The 13,599-nt window shown below is 40.5% G+C and overlaps 1 protein-coding gene across 2 annotated transcripts in view; it reads right to left on the reverse strand.

Moving 5' to 3' along the window:
- RBM20 (RNA binding motif protein 20) overlaps positions 1-13,599 on the reverse strand; it is a 114,375-nt gene that overhangs the window by 71,393 nt on the left and 29,383 nt on the right. The gene's annotated exons all lie outside the window — the stretch shown is intronic.

Genomic DNA, 13,599 nt, shown 5'->3' on the forward strand with positions numbered 1-13,599 from the left:
AGACCAGACCAGACCAGGTTGGAAGAGACCTTTGAGATCATCACGTCCAACCCATCATCCAACAACACCTAATCAACTAAACCATGGCACCAAGCACCCCATCAAGTCTCCTCCTAAACACCTCCTCCAGTGATGGTGACTCCACCACCTCCCCAGGCAGCACATTCCAATGGCCAATTACTCTCTCTATGAAGAATTTCTTCCTACCATCCAGTCTTCTACGAAGCTTATAGTTCTCTACCCTTTGGCAAGTACTTTGGATTGTGCTACAGCATAATTATGCATCATTCATTACATAGTTCTGTGCTCTGAAAGTCTTGTGCCAGATGTCAAGTTTGTTTTAAAACCCCATCTTTTAATAGACTGTTGCATTCATACTTATTGACACAGCTCAGTATCTTCAAAACTCCTATTCCTGTGAACCCAGCTTGAACTGAAGAAGACTTTGAAAAGTGAGAGTTGATCATATTTCCAAAATTAACCTAATACTATTGAGGCACATGGAGCCCAAGCTTCAGACTGATTGCACAAGTGATTTAGAAAAATAGATGTACTTAAAATTAAGGATGCCAGATTTACTGCTGGGATATACTGCTGCATTTCCACTGATCTCCATAGCATTAGTTAAGGGCAAAGGTCACTATTCATTCCATCATGCTTGAAGAGCAGGCTGAAGAGCAATGCCGTGGGCTCTGCAGAGCTGCTTAACACTAACAGAGCACAGGAGAGGTGAATCAGGGCAAGATGTCACCCAAGCCTTGAGGTATGCCTCTACCAAAAAGCAGGGGAACTTGTAAGAAAGAGACTCAGTGATAAGGAGCTTTCAGAGATCTGACTCAACAAGAAGAAAGAAAAAAGTGATACTTAGTGCTAGTTTTGTTAGAACTTACTGATTGTTGCAACTACTACTTGATTGGCGTAATTAATTTCATTCATTACAATGAATATTCACTTCAGGATAAACAAACCTTCTGTCATTTGTCAACAACAGTCAGGTCTTTGGGCTAAAAGCATCACAGCCCCCAGATGAACATAATAAAACACATCAAGACAACCAACTGAAATTGGCTTGTTAAAAAATCACATTCAGCTGGCTGCTGTCTATCTCCTCAACCTATCCAGCTCTCATGGCACACTTTAAACTCTTCACAGAAAGAGTTGTTGGCCATTGGAATGGGCTGCCCAGGGAGGTGGTGGAGTCACCATCCCTGGAGGTGTTCAAAAAAGGCATTGGACGTGGCACTTGGTGCCATGGTTTAGTAGTCATGAGGTGTTGGATAACAGGTTGGACTTGATGATCTTTGAGGTCTTTTCCAACCTTATTGATTCTATGATTCTAAAAGACTAAAAGCCCCTTTGGGAGTACGTAGGATCTCTGCACGTGTAGGGCAATCTGTATCTCCTGCACATTAGATTCCTGCCTCTGTTGTCCCCAAACTCGTTTTCAAGCTTTCAGTTTTGCCATGCTAAGGATGAAAGAGGGCCCATGCTACACAGGTGAACATGCAGAGCTCCTGATGCTTTTGGTATATGATCTATCCCTCTACCTATCCATCTATCAAAATAAACAGTAAAATCTGACCAAAGAAAAGCTTCTACGGTGGAAGAATGCTTTACTTTGGGAAACACGACAGTAGAAGATTCACAGACTAAGAAAGTTTATCTTGCCATGCAGTGAGGCCCCAAGTTTTAGGACAGTCCAAGAAAAGCTACTGATTTTGTAGTCCTCAGAAAACTGCACACCCAGAGGAATGGAATCCTCCAGCTCAAGTGCTGCAGAGCTAGGACTCTGATATAATGTACAAGGATTAAGCAGTGGGCTTACAATACTCTTTCTGAAGATTAGTGTAAGATTTCCTTCTTAGATAATATAATCATGTCATGACTCGGTCCCATTTCTCTAAGTCATCAATATCTTTCTGCGTTGCCATTAATATACTCCTAATTTTCTGCTTTCTAAGAGAAGATATTCCCTTGGGTTTTGGTGTAACCCTCTTCCCAGCACAGGCTGGTTGGATAAATTGCTGGCTAACGTATCCACCAGGAAGTGAAACGCAGCATTTATCTGACATTCCTACATTACTCCCCTGCAGCAGATGCTCCAGCACAGATTTTCAGATTACCAAGAGGGAGTAAGAGGAATGTCACAGCCTCTGCTAGTCTATGTAGGGACATTTATCAAAAGGACAGCTGGCATAAGACTGCTATGTGCTTTTCCCTTGATAGAACAGAATAGAATTAACTAGATTGGAAGTGACCTTTGAGATCATCAGGTCCAACCTATCACCCAACACCATCAACTAAACCATGGCACCAAGCGTCCCATCCAGTCTCTTCCTAAACACCTCCAGTGATGGTGACTCCACCACCTCCCATGGGCGATCACTCCTTCTGTGAAGAACTGATTCAACAAAAGGTACTTCAAAATTTTTTTAAGAGTAACTAAGTTGAATTTTATTTTTCCAAATGCAACAGAGTAAGGATTCCATCCCCCCAGCTGATGAAGTCATTCTCTTGCTTGCTGAAATATTCTCAGAAACACGGCCTTCCTCTCAGACTCCACATACCAGCAGGTATTCCCCTTAGGTACGCTGCTGACAAAGCACTCAGTCAAGATGTCAGAGTTGTGGTTTACTGCTCTGCAAAAACATTAGGCTGTTTCTTGAAAGAAACAGCAGGCTGTATTCTTGAGGTCAAGACAAATTCTCCCCTACACCAGTAGTGGGGAAATGTCTGTGGGTATCACATTTTGATGAGCAACAGAACAATTAAACGCTTAAGAAGAAAATCCACCCCTCGGCTTCGTGGAGTAGAAGAGATTCACATTTTGTATCTCAAAATAGAACGGAGGCAGAAAGTTGCACAAATGTTCATGAAACTTCAGACTGCAGTTCCTTGGCTGTGAACAAGAAATTGCACCTTTGTCTAACAGCAAACAAATACAAGTCACACAGGAAAAAGGAATAAAATCTACATGAGGAAATAAGCAGTAGGAGAAATGAGTCAGTAAAAGCTTCATTCCTAAGATACTTATGTCTGCCACAGGTCAAGCCCCAGCAGAGATGCATGAAGGTGAAAGGCTGTGATGGGCATCTGTGTTACCACAGCACTGGAATGCTGCAGTGTATGTTGAAATAAAGCCCCTCTGAAAATTGCAGGATCCACATGGCAGAGCGCACACATGGCGCACAGCACAGCGTTATCCGAGCAGCGGATCCGAACACGGAAAACATCTGCATCTCCTCCTGTTTACATGGCTACAATTTCTCCCTCACAAGGGAATGAGGTGCCCCACCCTGAGTGGAGCTAGCATTGGCCAGCGCACAGTTTTCCTCTGGAAGGGATTTTTCTCTAAGAACAAAAGCTGCTTTGAGAGTTCAACTTGAACCTTTTCTGCTCACAATGTATCTCGGTGACATTAAAAAAGAAGAAGAAAAAAACCCAACAGATTAGTCCTGCTCTCTGCTAGAGTTTTTCTGAGTGTTAGCTTATTAAAGTGATATATGCATATTTTTTTTTTCAGTCTGTTTTTAATGTTGGAAAGCCACCAGAAGGTGAAAAAAATGAAAAATGATCATGCATACAGAAGTACCACGACAGACCTGACAAAAATAACATTTAACCAAGGAGCAGGCACCCGCAGGACAAATGCATGTGGGTTAACCTACTTCGCTGTGCATGACTTGGCTGTGTAATACATATTTTGTACCAGCTTCTGCCTTGACTTTGTGCACATCAAACCCTTGTAAGAAGATCAACAAGCTGTTAGGAGGATATGAAATTACTGACACAACAGAATCCACATAAGCCATGACTTCATTCAGCCAAGTGTCCTTAGCTGGCCACCTTTTCCTAGAGTATTCCCAGCTTCCACAAAAATTTCTGGAAAGCAAGAGAGCAATATTTAAGAGTCAGCAACAGTTTAGCTAGAGTTTTACACTATTTACTGCTACTTAACTTCTATCCCCCATAAGGTTTCCCTGTGTCAGGAGAGTAATTTGCAACTGATACCACTGAAATGCATGACTTTGCATACATTACCCACTATGGTGCAGCAGAGAGATATTTCAAGCTATCTTAAAATAAACTGGCTTGAGCACAAGAAATAGGTCTAGATGTAACAGCACAGAGCTTTGTCATGGCTTCATCTATCCTGACAGGGACCGAAGCAACCGGCACAGCCTGCAGATACGTTAGGCTTGGATCAGTGCCCACCTCTGGGCTCAGCTTTGTGTGCAGGCTCTGCTGTCCCGTCTTTGAGTTCCAACTTCAACTACACTTCTACAAAGAAAGTTTAAACTTCTGCTAGTCACGTCCAGAGCGCACAGCCACTTGTCACCAGCACTTGCGGCAACACCCACATCAACATCAAACAGGGAAATTAGCTGTGTCACATACCGCAACAGCAGCTGTGGCGTCTCCAAGAGCAAAGAGCACAAACCCCTCCCCTCGCAGACCTTTGGAGACGCTAGAGAGCCTTGTGAAGACACCGTACTGGAAGAGCAGGCATCCCGCATCACTGCCCCACTCGGCTGGGACCACAGTATTTTTATAAGTAAGGAATAAAGCTTTCACGGACCTCAGAAGTGATTTACAACTAAGGGAGAAGAGGAAATGGGAGGGAAAAAACCCGTGGTTTTTCTCCACATCTGTGTAGTACAAGAAATTGTCTCCTTAAGATGGCTTAGGATATAAAAACTCTAACAACTGGAAAAAAAGAATGACAAAATGATGACCTAAAAGAATCCAAATTAAAATCAGACATCTGGGGGAAAAAAAAAGTTCAAAATTCTACTAATATTTTTGAACTTCAAAAAGCATTTTGTAAAATGTTCAATATCCTCTCCTTTTTGGCTAGAATACATGCATGCTAAATGCTCTTAAGAGGGGGAAAAAAAACCAAAAACAAAACCAAAGAAACAGGATCAGGCACAAAATTCCTAATTATGTAGGAAGAAAGTATCTACAAGCCAGTTAAAAAGGCCAAATGTTTCATATCCTTTCAAAGAGCAATCCTAAACTCAAACATTTATCAAGTTTAGCTCTTCCCAGATCCAGAGAACCCAATTTTCTTATAAACTTTTAAAGCAGTACCTAAGCATTGCCTCCACACCACCACCCAAACAAATGCTGCACTTGTGCACGGTGCTTGTTTTATCATCTGCTAGACCAGGATTTTCTGAGGTGTGTTCAAGGAAGGGACCATATGGCAGAGAATTTATTTTTCCACATGCACGACCCAATTTAGTTCTCAGTTGCTCCTGTATTTTAATATTTTTTATGCTTCAGTTCAATTTCTGTTCCATTCCTTCCCCCAGTCAAGAAAGGAATCTAGAAATATAATGGGTAAGTCCAGGAAAAACTTGCAATTTATTCCAGAGGCTTACTTAAAAGAAAAAACAGCCGCAATGGATTAATGTATTTCCTTTCCCACATCTTTTCCACTTAAACCATATCTGTGCATATTTACTGCAACCCTTCCATCTGCCAGTGGCATTGTGCTGATGTATCCAGTCCACAGGCTGCAAGGAGGCAGGTCCCACCACTGCTCTCAAACTTTGTGATAGATAGATCATGAAGCCTATCCAGAAGCCACACTTATGGACATTGCTGAGTACCACCAGTGACACAAATCCTCGTTATTCCAGCCATTTAGCTTCATTTTGAGTTGAGTCTTTACAAACAGAAAATGCTTATGAACTAAAAAAGGTCTCATCCAATCTAGTTAATTCTATTCTATTCTAAAAACCAAAGCAGGTTGTTGTCAAAAGCTCCAGTGAAGGGCTACAATCAGACTGGCTCCTTTTTCTTTCAGGGAGTCCTTGCGTAGTGGAAGAAGAAATGGCTAATGCAGGCATTTCCTTTTTCTTTCACAAAAAGCAGTACAACCAAGGAGGAGGTACTTACCTTTTTTACAAGGTCAAATTGAGTCCACATCACTGTCAGGTTTATCCTTTGAACCTGACCCTTTCAGCAGCGTATATATAAACACACACACATCTGACAATACGGGAAGTGTTACTGACAGATAAGTTATGCAAATGATATGACATACTACAGTCACCTTGAAACTTATTCTTGGAGTCTAGAGGCTTCTGGAAGAGATCAGCCAGTCACATTGTCACTCCAGTGCCCTGAAGTGACAAACCCACTAACTGCAGTGATGTCATTGTAACTCTTTGAACAGCTTGGTGACCTCGTTGCAAACCTCTCTCCACTCTAACACTGGCCTGAATAAACCTAGCTCCTCTCTGAACTGGAAAAAGGTATCTAAAAGCCTGTAACTTGCTTTCAGGGTGATGTTTGTCTTCTTGTTTGGGATGGCAGGTCTGGTTTTAGGCAGGTAATTTCTCAAATGTCACTCTTCACAGGATCACAGGATGTTAAGGGTTTGGAAGGGACCTCCAGAGATCATCGAGTCCAACCCCGCTCCCAGGGCAGGACCAAAGAATCCAGCACAGGTCACACAAGAACACATCCAGATTGGTCCTGAAAGTCCCCAGAGACGGAGACTCCACAACCTCTCTAAGGAGCCTGTTCCAGTGCCCTGTGACCCTCACAGTGAGGAATTTCCTCTTCACATTGAGGTGGAACCTGCTGTGTTGTAGTTTATATCCATTGCCCCTTGTCCTATCACAGGGTGCAATGGAGAAGAGCCTGTAACTATTAATTAATTGCTAATAAGCAAGCTGACCCCACAATTCTGAGGCTAGCTGCACATGTTCAGTGGTTTCAATAGGAATTTCATTCCTGTTTCACATTTCCCTTCTAACACTTTCTGTGTGAGTTATGGACAGCCCCCAAATTCAACGGCCAAGATGAGCAACCTCAAAACAAAGCATGGCCATTTTAGCATCTTGGGAAGGACACTTAAACCCACATGTAAATCCTGGTTGTCTAGAAGGCTGAAATAGAGAGGTCCTCAGCCTACATGGACATACAGCCTATCCACCAGTGTCCAACTGATGCACCAAACAGCAATGACACAGTCAGGAACAGATAAAGTAAACCCAAGCAGCTCCCACACATCAGAGAACACTGACTCCTCCCAGAGGGTGAAGTAAAGCAGTCTTTCTTTGCCAAGACCAATAACCAGACTTTGTGATCCAGATGCTTATTCACTGGGAATCCAAATTTGGCCTAGTTTGCTGTGCAGGAGTCTCCAAGATGCCCAAGCTCTGACACTTCTAGCTGGGCTTTACACTCAAAACCATGGCCTGGACACAGAGAAGAGCAAATTTAGATTGGATGTTAGGAACAGGTTCTTTACTATGAGGGTGGTGGAACACTGGAACAGGTTGCCCTGGGAGGCGGTTAGGGCCCCATCCCTGGAGTGTGAGGCTTGGCAGGGCTCTGTGCAGCCTGATCTAGATGAGGATGTCCCTGCTGACTGCAGAGGGGGTTGGACTAGATGACCTTTGGAGGTCCCTTCCAACCAACCCAGACCATTCTGTGATTCTATGAAGCATCCAGGCAGGTGCCTTTTTGTTAGAGTTTACTATTTGCATCACATCAATGTTCTTCATGCTCACTTTGGGGAAAAAAAATGAAAATAAAAAAAGATGATCACACAAGGCTTCTTAACTTGCTGCTATAAAACTCATTCATCTACATCTAAGCACAAAGAAGATTCCCTAGTGCAGCACACTAGTCTCATCTGTCATCAAGCTGTGAAAAAACTGTCTCCTGATCTTGACAAGTTAGGAGGTAAGAAAATGACTTCTGGTCAGGAGTGTCAGATGATATGGCAATCTCATAAAGGACTATCAGCAGAAATATCACCCATTGCTCTTCATAAACACAAGCCTGGTTTGGCTATATTCAATTACAAGCAAAGAAGGATAATTAAGCAGTTCATGATATGGAATGGCTGAAACATGTGCAATCTTATTTATGTTCTGTGCACCTGTGTTTTCTATGGTTTAAATTAAAACACTGATCTTTTAAGATTGCACTCAGGGAGTATCCCAGTTCATTCACATGAGAGCATGCAATAGGCTCTATTTTTAATCAATACGTAGAAGAAAAAGGATGCAAGACATCATAGAGCCTTACCAGCAGCCAAATACATATTGTTTACTATTGTCTGAAGGAAATCCGATTACTCCCAGAACTAGTCCACATTCCTCACTTGTCAATGTTATTCCTCCACTTTGTTTTCCCCATATTTATCTTCTCTGTTGCGTTTCAACTCACATTATTTAATTCACAGCATCATGGGAACCTCTTGGAGCTCATCTTTCAAGCCAGACCGTAACCTCTGCCTGCGTAAGCCACCACTGTGTTTTCCAATGCTCGGAGCAACAAAATCACACAATCCCTGCTAAAGCCCTCTAATCCTTAACAAAGTCTTTGAGGTAGAGGCAACCACTCCTGTTAGACGTGCACAGTGCCTACAGGAATGGCACTGAGACCTCTCAGCACGTGAAGCTGTAGCGATGCCGAGGGTGAAAGCCTCAGCTATGAGGCTGTTGGTGCAGCTCCGCAGGACCGACGCCTGCACACCCCACTGGCAGCCTTGTAAAGGATGCCAATTCAGAGTGAGGGGTGAGCAGTCCTTACACCTGCAGTCCCCCACCACATGCCTGTGGCCAAATGGGCAGTACAGCAGGTTTACTGCAACTGGTCCTCTCTTCCTAGCACCGACTGACTGCTTGTATCCTAAATGTCAAGGGAAAGATAATGTCCTCACGCTTTCCCTTAGTTACTACATTTTCATTAGTTGTTGCAGTATAAAAGTAGATTATTGCATTGCCTGTGGATTCATCCTACATTCCAGCCATTACTCTTCACAGATCTTACAAGAATTAACAGGTACTTCCCAGGTATTTTTGGTTTGCATATCTCTTTAAAGCACTCAAAAAGAAAGCATCGCTAATCGGTCTGCTTACAAAAACCAAAAGGAATCTAATACAAAACTCTAGGTCTCAAAAAACAAATCAACCAACCAGCTAGGTTCAAGCCACCTAAACTCATCTTAAAAAAAAAAAAAAAAAAAAAAAAAAAAAGAGAGAGAAAGAAATCACTAAGAAATTACCATGTACAGGGAAAAAAAAAATTAAGATATTGTATGAGATATGTCTTGAATTCCCTGTCTAGACACAAAAGCGATGGCTCTGCATTTCCATTCCTTTTTAAAGGATATGGATAACGCACTACGGCATTTTTGTATCAAGAACTCTTTCCTCTAAGCTAGCAAAACAAAACTGGCTCCCTAAAGGCAAAGTTCAGCTATACAAATGAAAGAAAAAATCAAACTCCTTTCTGGTTACTCAAATGCGTGCACAGGAAAATAAGGTTTAAAATGCAACACTGAAAACACTGTGGTAGTTCAACTGAATCATTAGCTGACTTCTGTAGTATAATATTGTTAATCACTATTAATCCATATATATATATATACACCTTTTATATATCCCCTCACCAAAATCTAATGCCAAATACATTAAAAAAAAACCCTGTCTGAGCGACATGAAAGCTCAAACTGTTCAACTGTTGGTAGTATTAACTGACATTTAATTATACCATCAAAATGCTTTTGCATTCGTTCCCTGTACCTCCTGGACAGCACAGAACACCATTTACTAAGCTCAGAAGAAAATTTATTTCATTGCCAGGATTAATATGAACAAATTAGCTTCAAAGAAACAGCTATCATATTAATTACTCTCACATATTTGTCAAATGCCTTGGTTGATAGATTTGCTGTTTTCCCTTACCACCACTCAGCAGTGCTTCATCATCCCTATACTTCTATTATAACGTGTAGAAACATACAGAAATATACTTCAAAGTGACTGAAAAAAAATTACTCTGAAAATACTTAAGTGAAAGGATTTTAAAAGTATCAATTGAAACCAGGGGTTATAATTTTTTATAAGTATGTTTCTAACAAATTATTTACTTTCAGAGCATTCACAAAAGAAGAAGTGGCATTCAAATCAGATGTTTCTACTGTAATGGCCAAGGCAGAGGGAAATTTTCACTGCATTACCCCCCCCCCCCCCAACCAAACTAGCAGCTTCTAGCTGTTCGTGCAACTCAAACTGCTCAGAACAGCAACTCAAAGCCACACATTTGTTCAGTGTTCAACAGAGTGCCAGCATTACAGCAATGGAAAATTATTCTGGAAGTTATAGCAACTATGATACTCCCCCCTATGTAATTAGGAAAAGCTCTGTTATATACAGGGTGGGATTTTACTGGTTGGTTTGGTTGGTTGGGGGGCGGAGGGCTAGGGTTTTTGTGTGTGTGGCTTTGCTGTTGGTGTTTTTGGGGTCCTTTTTTCTGTTGTTATTTTGTTTTGGGGTTTTGTTACTCTTTCCACCCCACCCCCCTTTAGCTGATATTTTATTTCACAGAAAAAACAGTGCATATTCTCTTTAGATTGTGGAGGATTACACAGCGTTAAGACTGCCCAAAGAAAGAGCGAAGGAAAATTGTGAGACAGATTAACACAAATGCTCTGTCACCAGGATTTCCCTCCCACTATCTAATTTCACAGGGTTGTACCATTTAAAACGCTCTGTTTCTTAAATTGAAAAGTAATCCTTCAGATACTCTTAGCATTATCTTTATTTGAATCTAGGAAGTGGATATGCCCACTGCTATAGTTCCAGTATTTTGCAGACTTCTCTCTTAAAAGAGATGTAAGCAACCCAGCTGAAACATTAACTCTTACTGGGCAGTTTAAACATTCTCTTTTAAAAGAAATGAAACTAAACATTCATTCCTAGTAACCAAAGCTGGCTTCCAAAAGAAACAAATTTTACAACTCTTGAGCACACCACTCAGACTTGTACTCGAGAAACACGGCAGAAACTCAGCTAACTGAACACGCTGCGAGCATCCTTAACCTTCAGGTTTTACCATAAAAATTAAACATGAATTAATGCACTCAGCTGCCTCTCAATTCATACTGGATGTCTTCCTAATAGGAAGGAGGTGGGGTTTCAATATTAAAAATAAAGCTGCTGAACTTTGAAGATTGTGTGCTATCATAAAGGAGTCGCCGTGACTACAAAAAGCAGTCATTAGCATACTCACCTACTACTTTCAAGAAGACATAATTATAATCATGGGTGTCAACAATTCCCTCTCAGAGTTCTCCTCCAAGCTTTAAAATTCCAGAAACAGAGAGGGCTGTAATCACATTTTTAATTATGACTCTTGTCCAAAATATTTTGCAACACATTCTGAACCACATTCTTCATTTTTATATTAAGAAATTCTACACTTATTAGTACACAGCTAATTAGGCCACTGATTTACGTGAGTAATCTTTGAAAGAGAAAGCAGAGCCTTCATAAGTTGCCCAGAGAAGTTTTATTATCGCTGTTCTGAATTTTAGAAGTATTACATCCAGGACACAGTAGCCCATTATTTTCTTCCCCTATTGCAAATGAAACAAATAAAACAACAGAAACCCAGCAAATCTTTCTTTTACATGATACACAGAGACCTAAGACAGTTTTAATCAAATTAAAGATTACTACTTGTTTGAAATTGTTGACACAATTCACCACCATCATTGGTAGCTGAAAATGGAGAGGCATGAATAACTAATATGAAGAAGCCTAGAAAGAGTTTTCCTTTCACAAATAGTCCACCAAAAGATTTTTTTCTTCCTTTTGTTAGCTAGTCAGCTATCTGAGTAAATGCTGAATTGCTGAGTAAATGCTGAAACTGACTGATAATACGATGCACTTGTGCCGTTTTCACTGCACACTGATCAGAGGAAGCGCTTCCAGGCTCTGCTAAAAATGCACAGATATTTCTTAAATATTCTTTTGAACACAGAAAGACCTTCCCTTGATCTACTTAATGTTCTCTGCTTTGTTGGACATCCACACAAGTGAAAACGATTTAAACAATTTAAACAGAAGAAAATCAACAAAAAATAAAGATATAAAAATCGATGTGTTGGCTTACAAAATTCTGAGTGGGTAGTGAAATGCACTCAAAATGACACAAAGGATTCCTTTTGTTGTTATTTTTGTGTTGCTGGTTTGGTTTCTTTTATTTTTAAAGAGTGAGACACAGACTAAATAGTCTCTCAGGAACTGTTTAAACTGTTCTATTCTACAACTTTCCTAAGAAGGATTGGGTTCAGATTTTAGGGTCCAGATCCCCCAGTGGAAAACGTGCCCTTACACTAAGCTCCCACACAACAGGGACACACAGCCCCTAAAGGCATTAGTTTATCAGAAATCAGCTCCAGTGATAAGCTTCAAATGCAGGGTTTAATAATTCCAGGTGTTCTCAAAGCTGTGTTAGCGTCACAGATGGAGAGGATTTTTACCCTTCCCCACATCCTGTTTCAAAAAGCAGATGTGGGGGTTCCCGGGACCCTAACAGACAACTCTTTGTTCCCACTTGACTGGAGGGCGTCCAAGCATTCTCACTAAAGAAAACGGAGTTCCTGTGTCCCAGTTGTGCTAAGAAGCAGGGGGGTCTGGGGTGTGTGAAATAAATTAAAAGCTAAACTATACCAAGCCACTAATTCCACAGGCTCTTCAGAAGGCACTTTTCGATGAGAGCAGTCACGGTTACCAACATCTCCACAGGTTTGTCTTTTGGTTTATTTTAAGGTAATTTTGTTTTTCTCTCAAGCCCAAAAAACATAAGTGAGTAAAATTTCCGTGCATGTAACAGCTCTAAGATTTTAAGACCCACTGATGAGGATTAATTAAGCTTGGGCTTCAAATTGTCTCATGTCAGTTATGAATAAAGGAGTATGTGAAATCAGTGATTAAATTATTTTCTAGCTCAACCAAGCCAAGATTCCCATTCATTCTGTAGTCATTTTACAAGCAACTCAGTATTTATTCATTATGTGGGCTGTTTAACAAAGCTTAATACTGGACATTAACACTTATTCTGCTTTGATAACAGAGAAGCATGTAGAAGACTCCTGGTGTGTTTCCTCAAGCAAAGACTCAGAAAAAGAACTGCTAATTCTAAAAAGTACATTTTCAAGCCCCAGAAAGACTATCAAGTAACAGAAAGCCCCAAACCAACTGCCTGCAGCAACTTTGCATGCAAGTACAATTCTGAGAGAGCTGAACAGGAGTCTCTAAAATACTGGTGTTTTTTGGTACAAGCTCACTGCTGGTTATGATGAAGAGACAGAAAGGAATATAAAATGTATTCACAAGTTCCTGAAAGAGTTCATGCTCTTTAGAAGTAATAAAACAAAATTTATGTATTGGTGTAATAAAATTTCTACAACTACACGATGCGCTTAGTTATATGCCTATAATGTGTACACACTGGAGCAAAAAGTAAAGGAAGAAAAAGTAAAGGAAGAAAAAGTAAAGGAAGAAAAAGTAAAGGAAGAAAAAGTAAAGGAAGAAAAAGTAAAGGAAGAAAAAGTAAAGGAAGAAAAAGTAAAGGAAGAAAAAGTAAAGGAAGAAAAAGTAAAGGAAGAAAAAGTAAAGGAAGAAAAAGTAAAGGAAGAAAAAGTAAAGGAAGAAAAAGTAAAGGAAGAAAAAGTAAAGGAAGAAAAAGTAAAGGAAGAAAAAGTAAAGGAAGAAAAAGTAAAGGAAGAAAAAGTAAAGGAAGAAAAAGTAAAGGAAGAAAAAGTAAAGGAAGAAAAAG

The sequence above is a fragment of the Melanerpes formicivorus genome, unplaced genomic scaffold (assembly GCF_026170545.1).
Source record: "Melanerpes formicivorus ecotype bairdi unplaced genomic scaffold, bMelFor1.0.p_v2 SCAF_6, whole genome shotgun sequence".
NCBI classification, from domain to species: domain Eukaryota; kingdom Metazoa; phylum Chordata; class Aves; order Piciformes; family Picidae; genus Melanerpes; species Melanerpes formicivorus.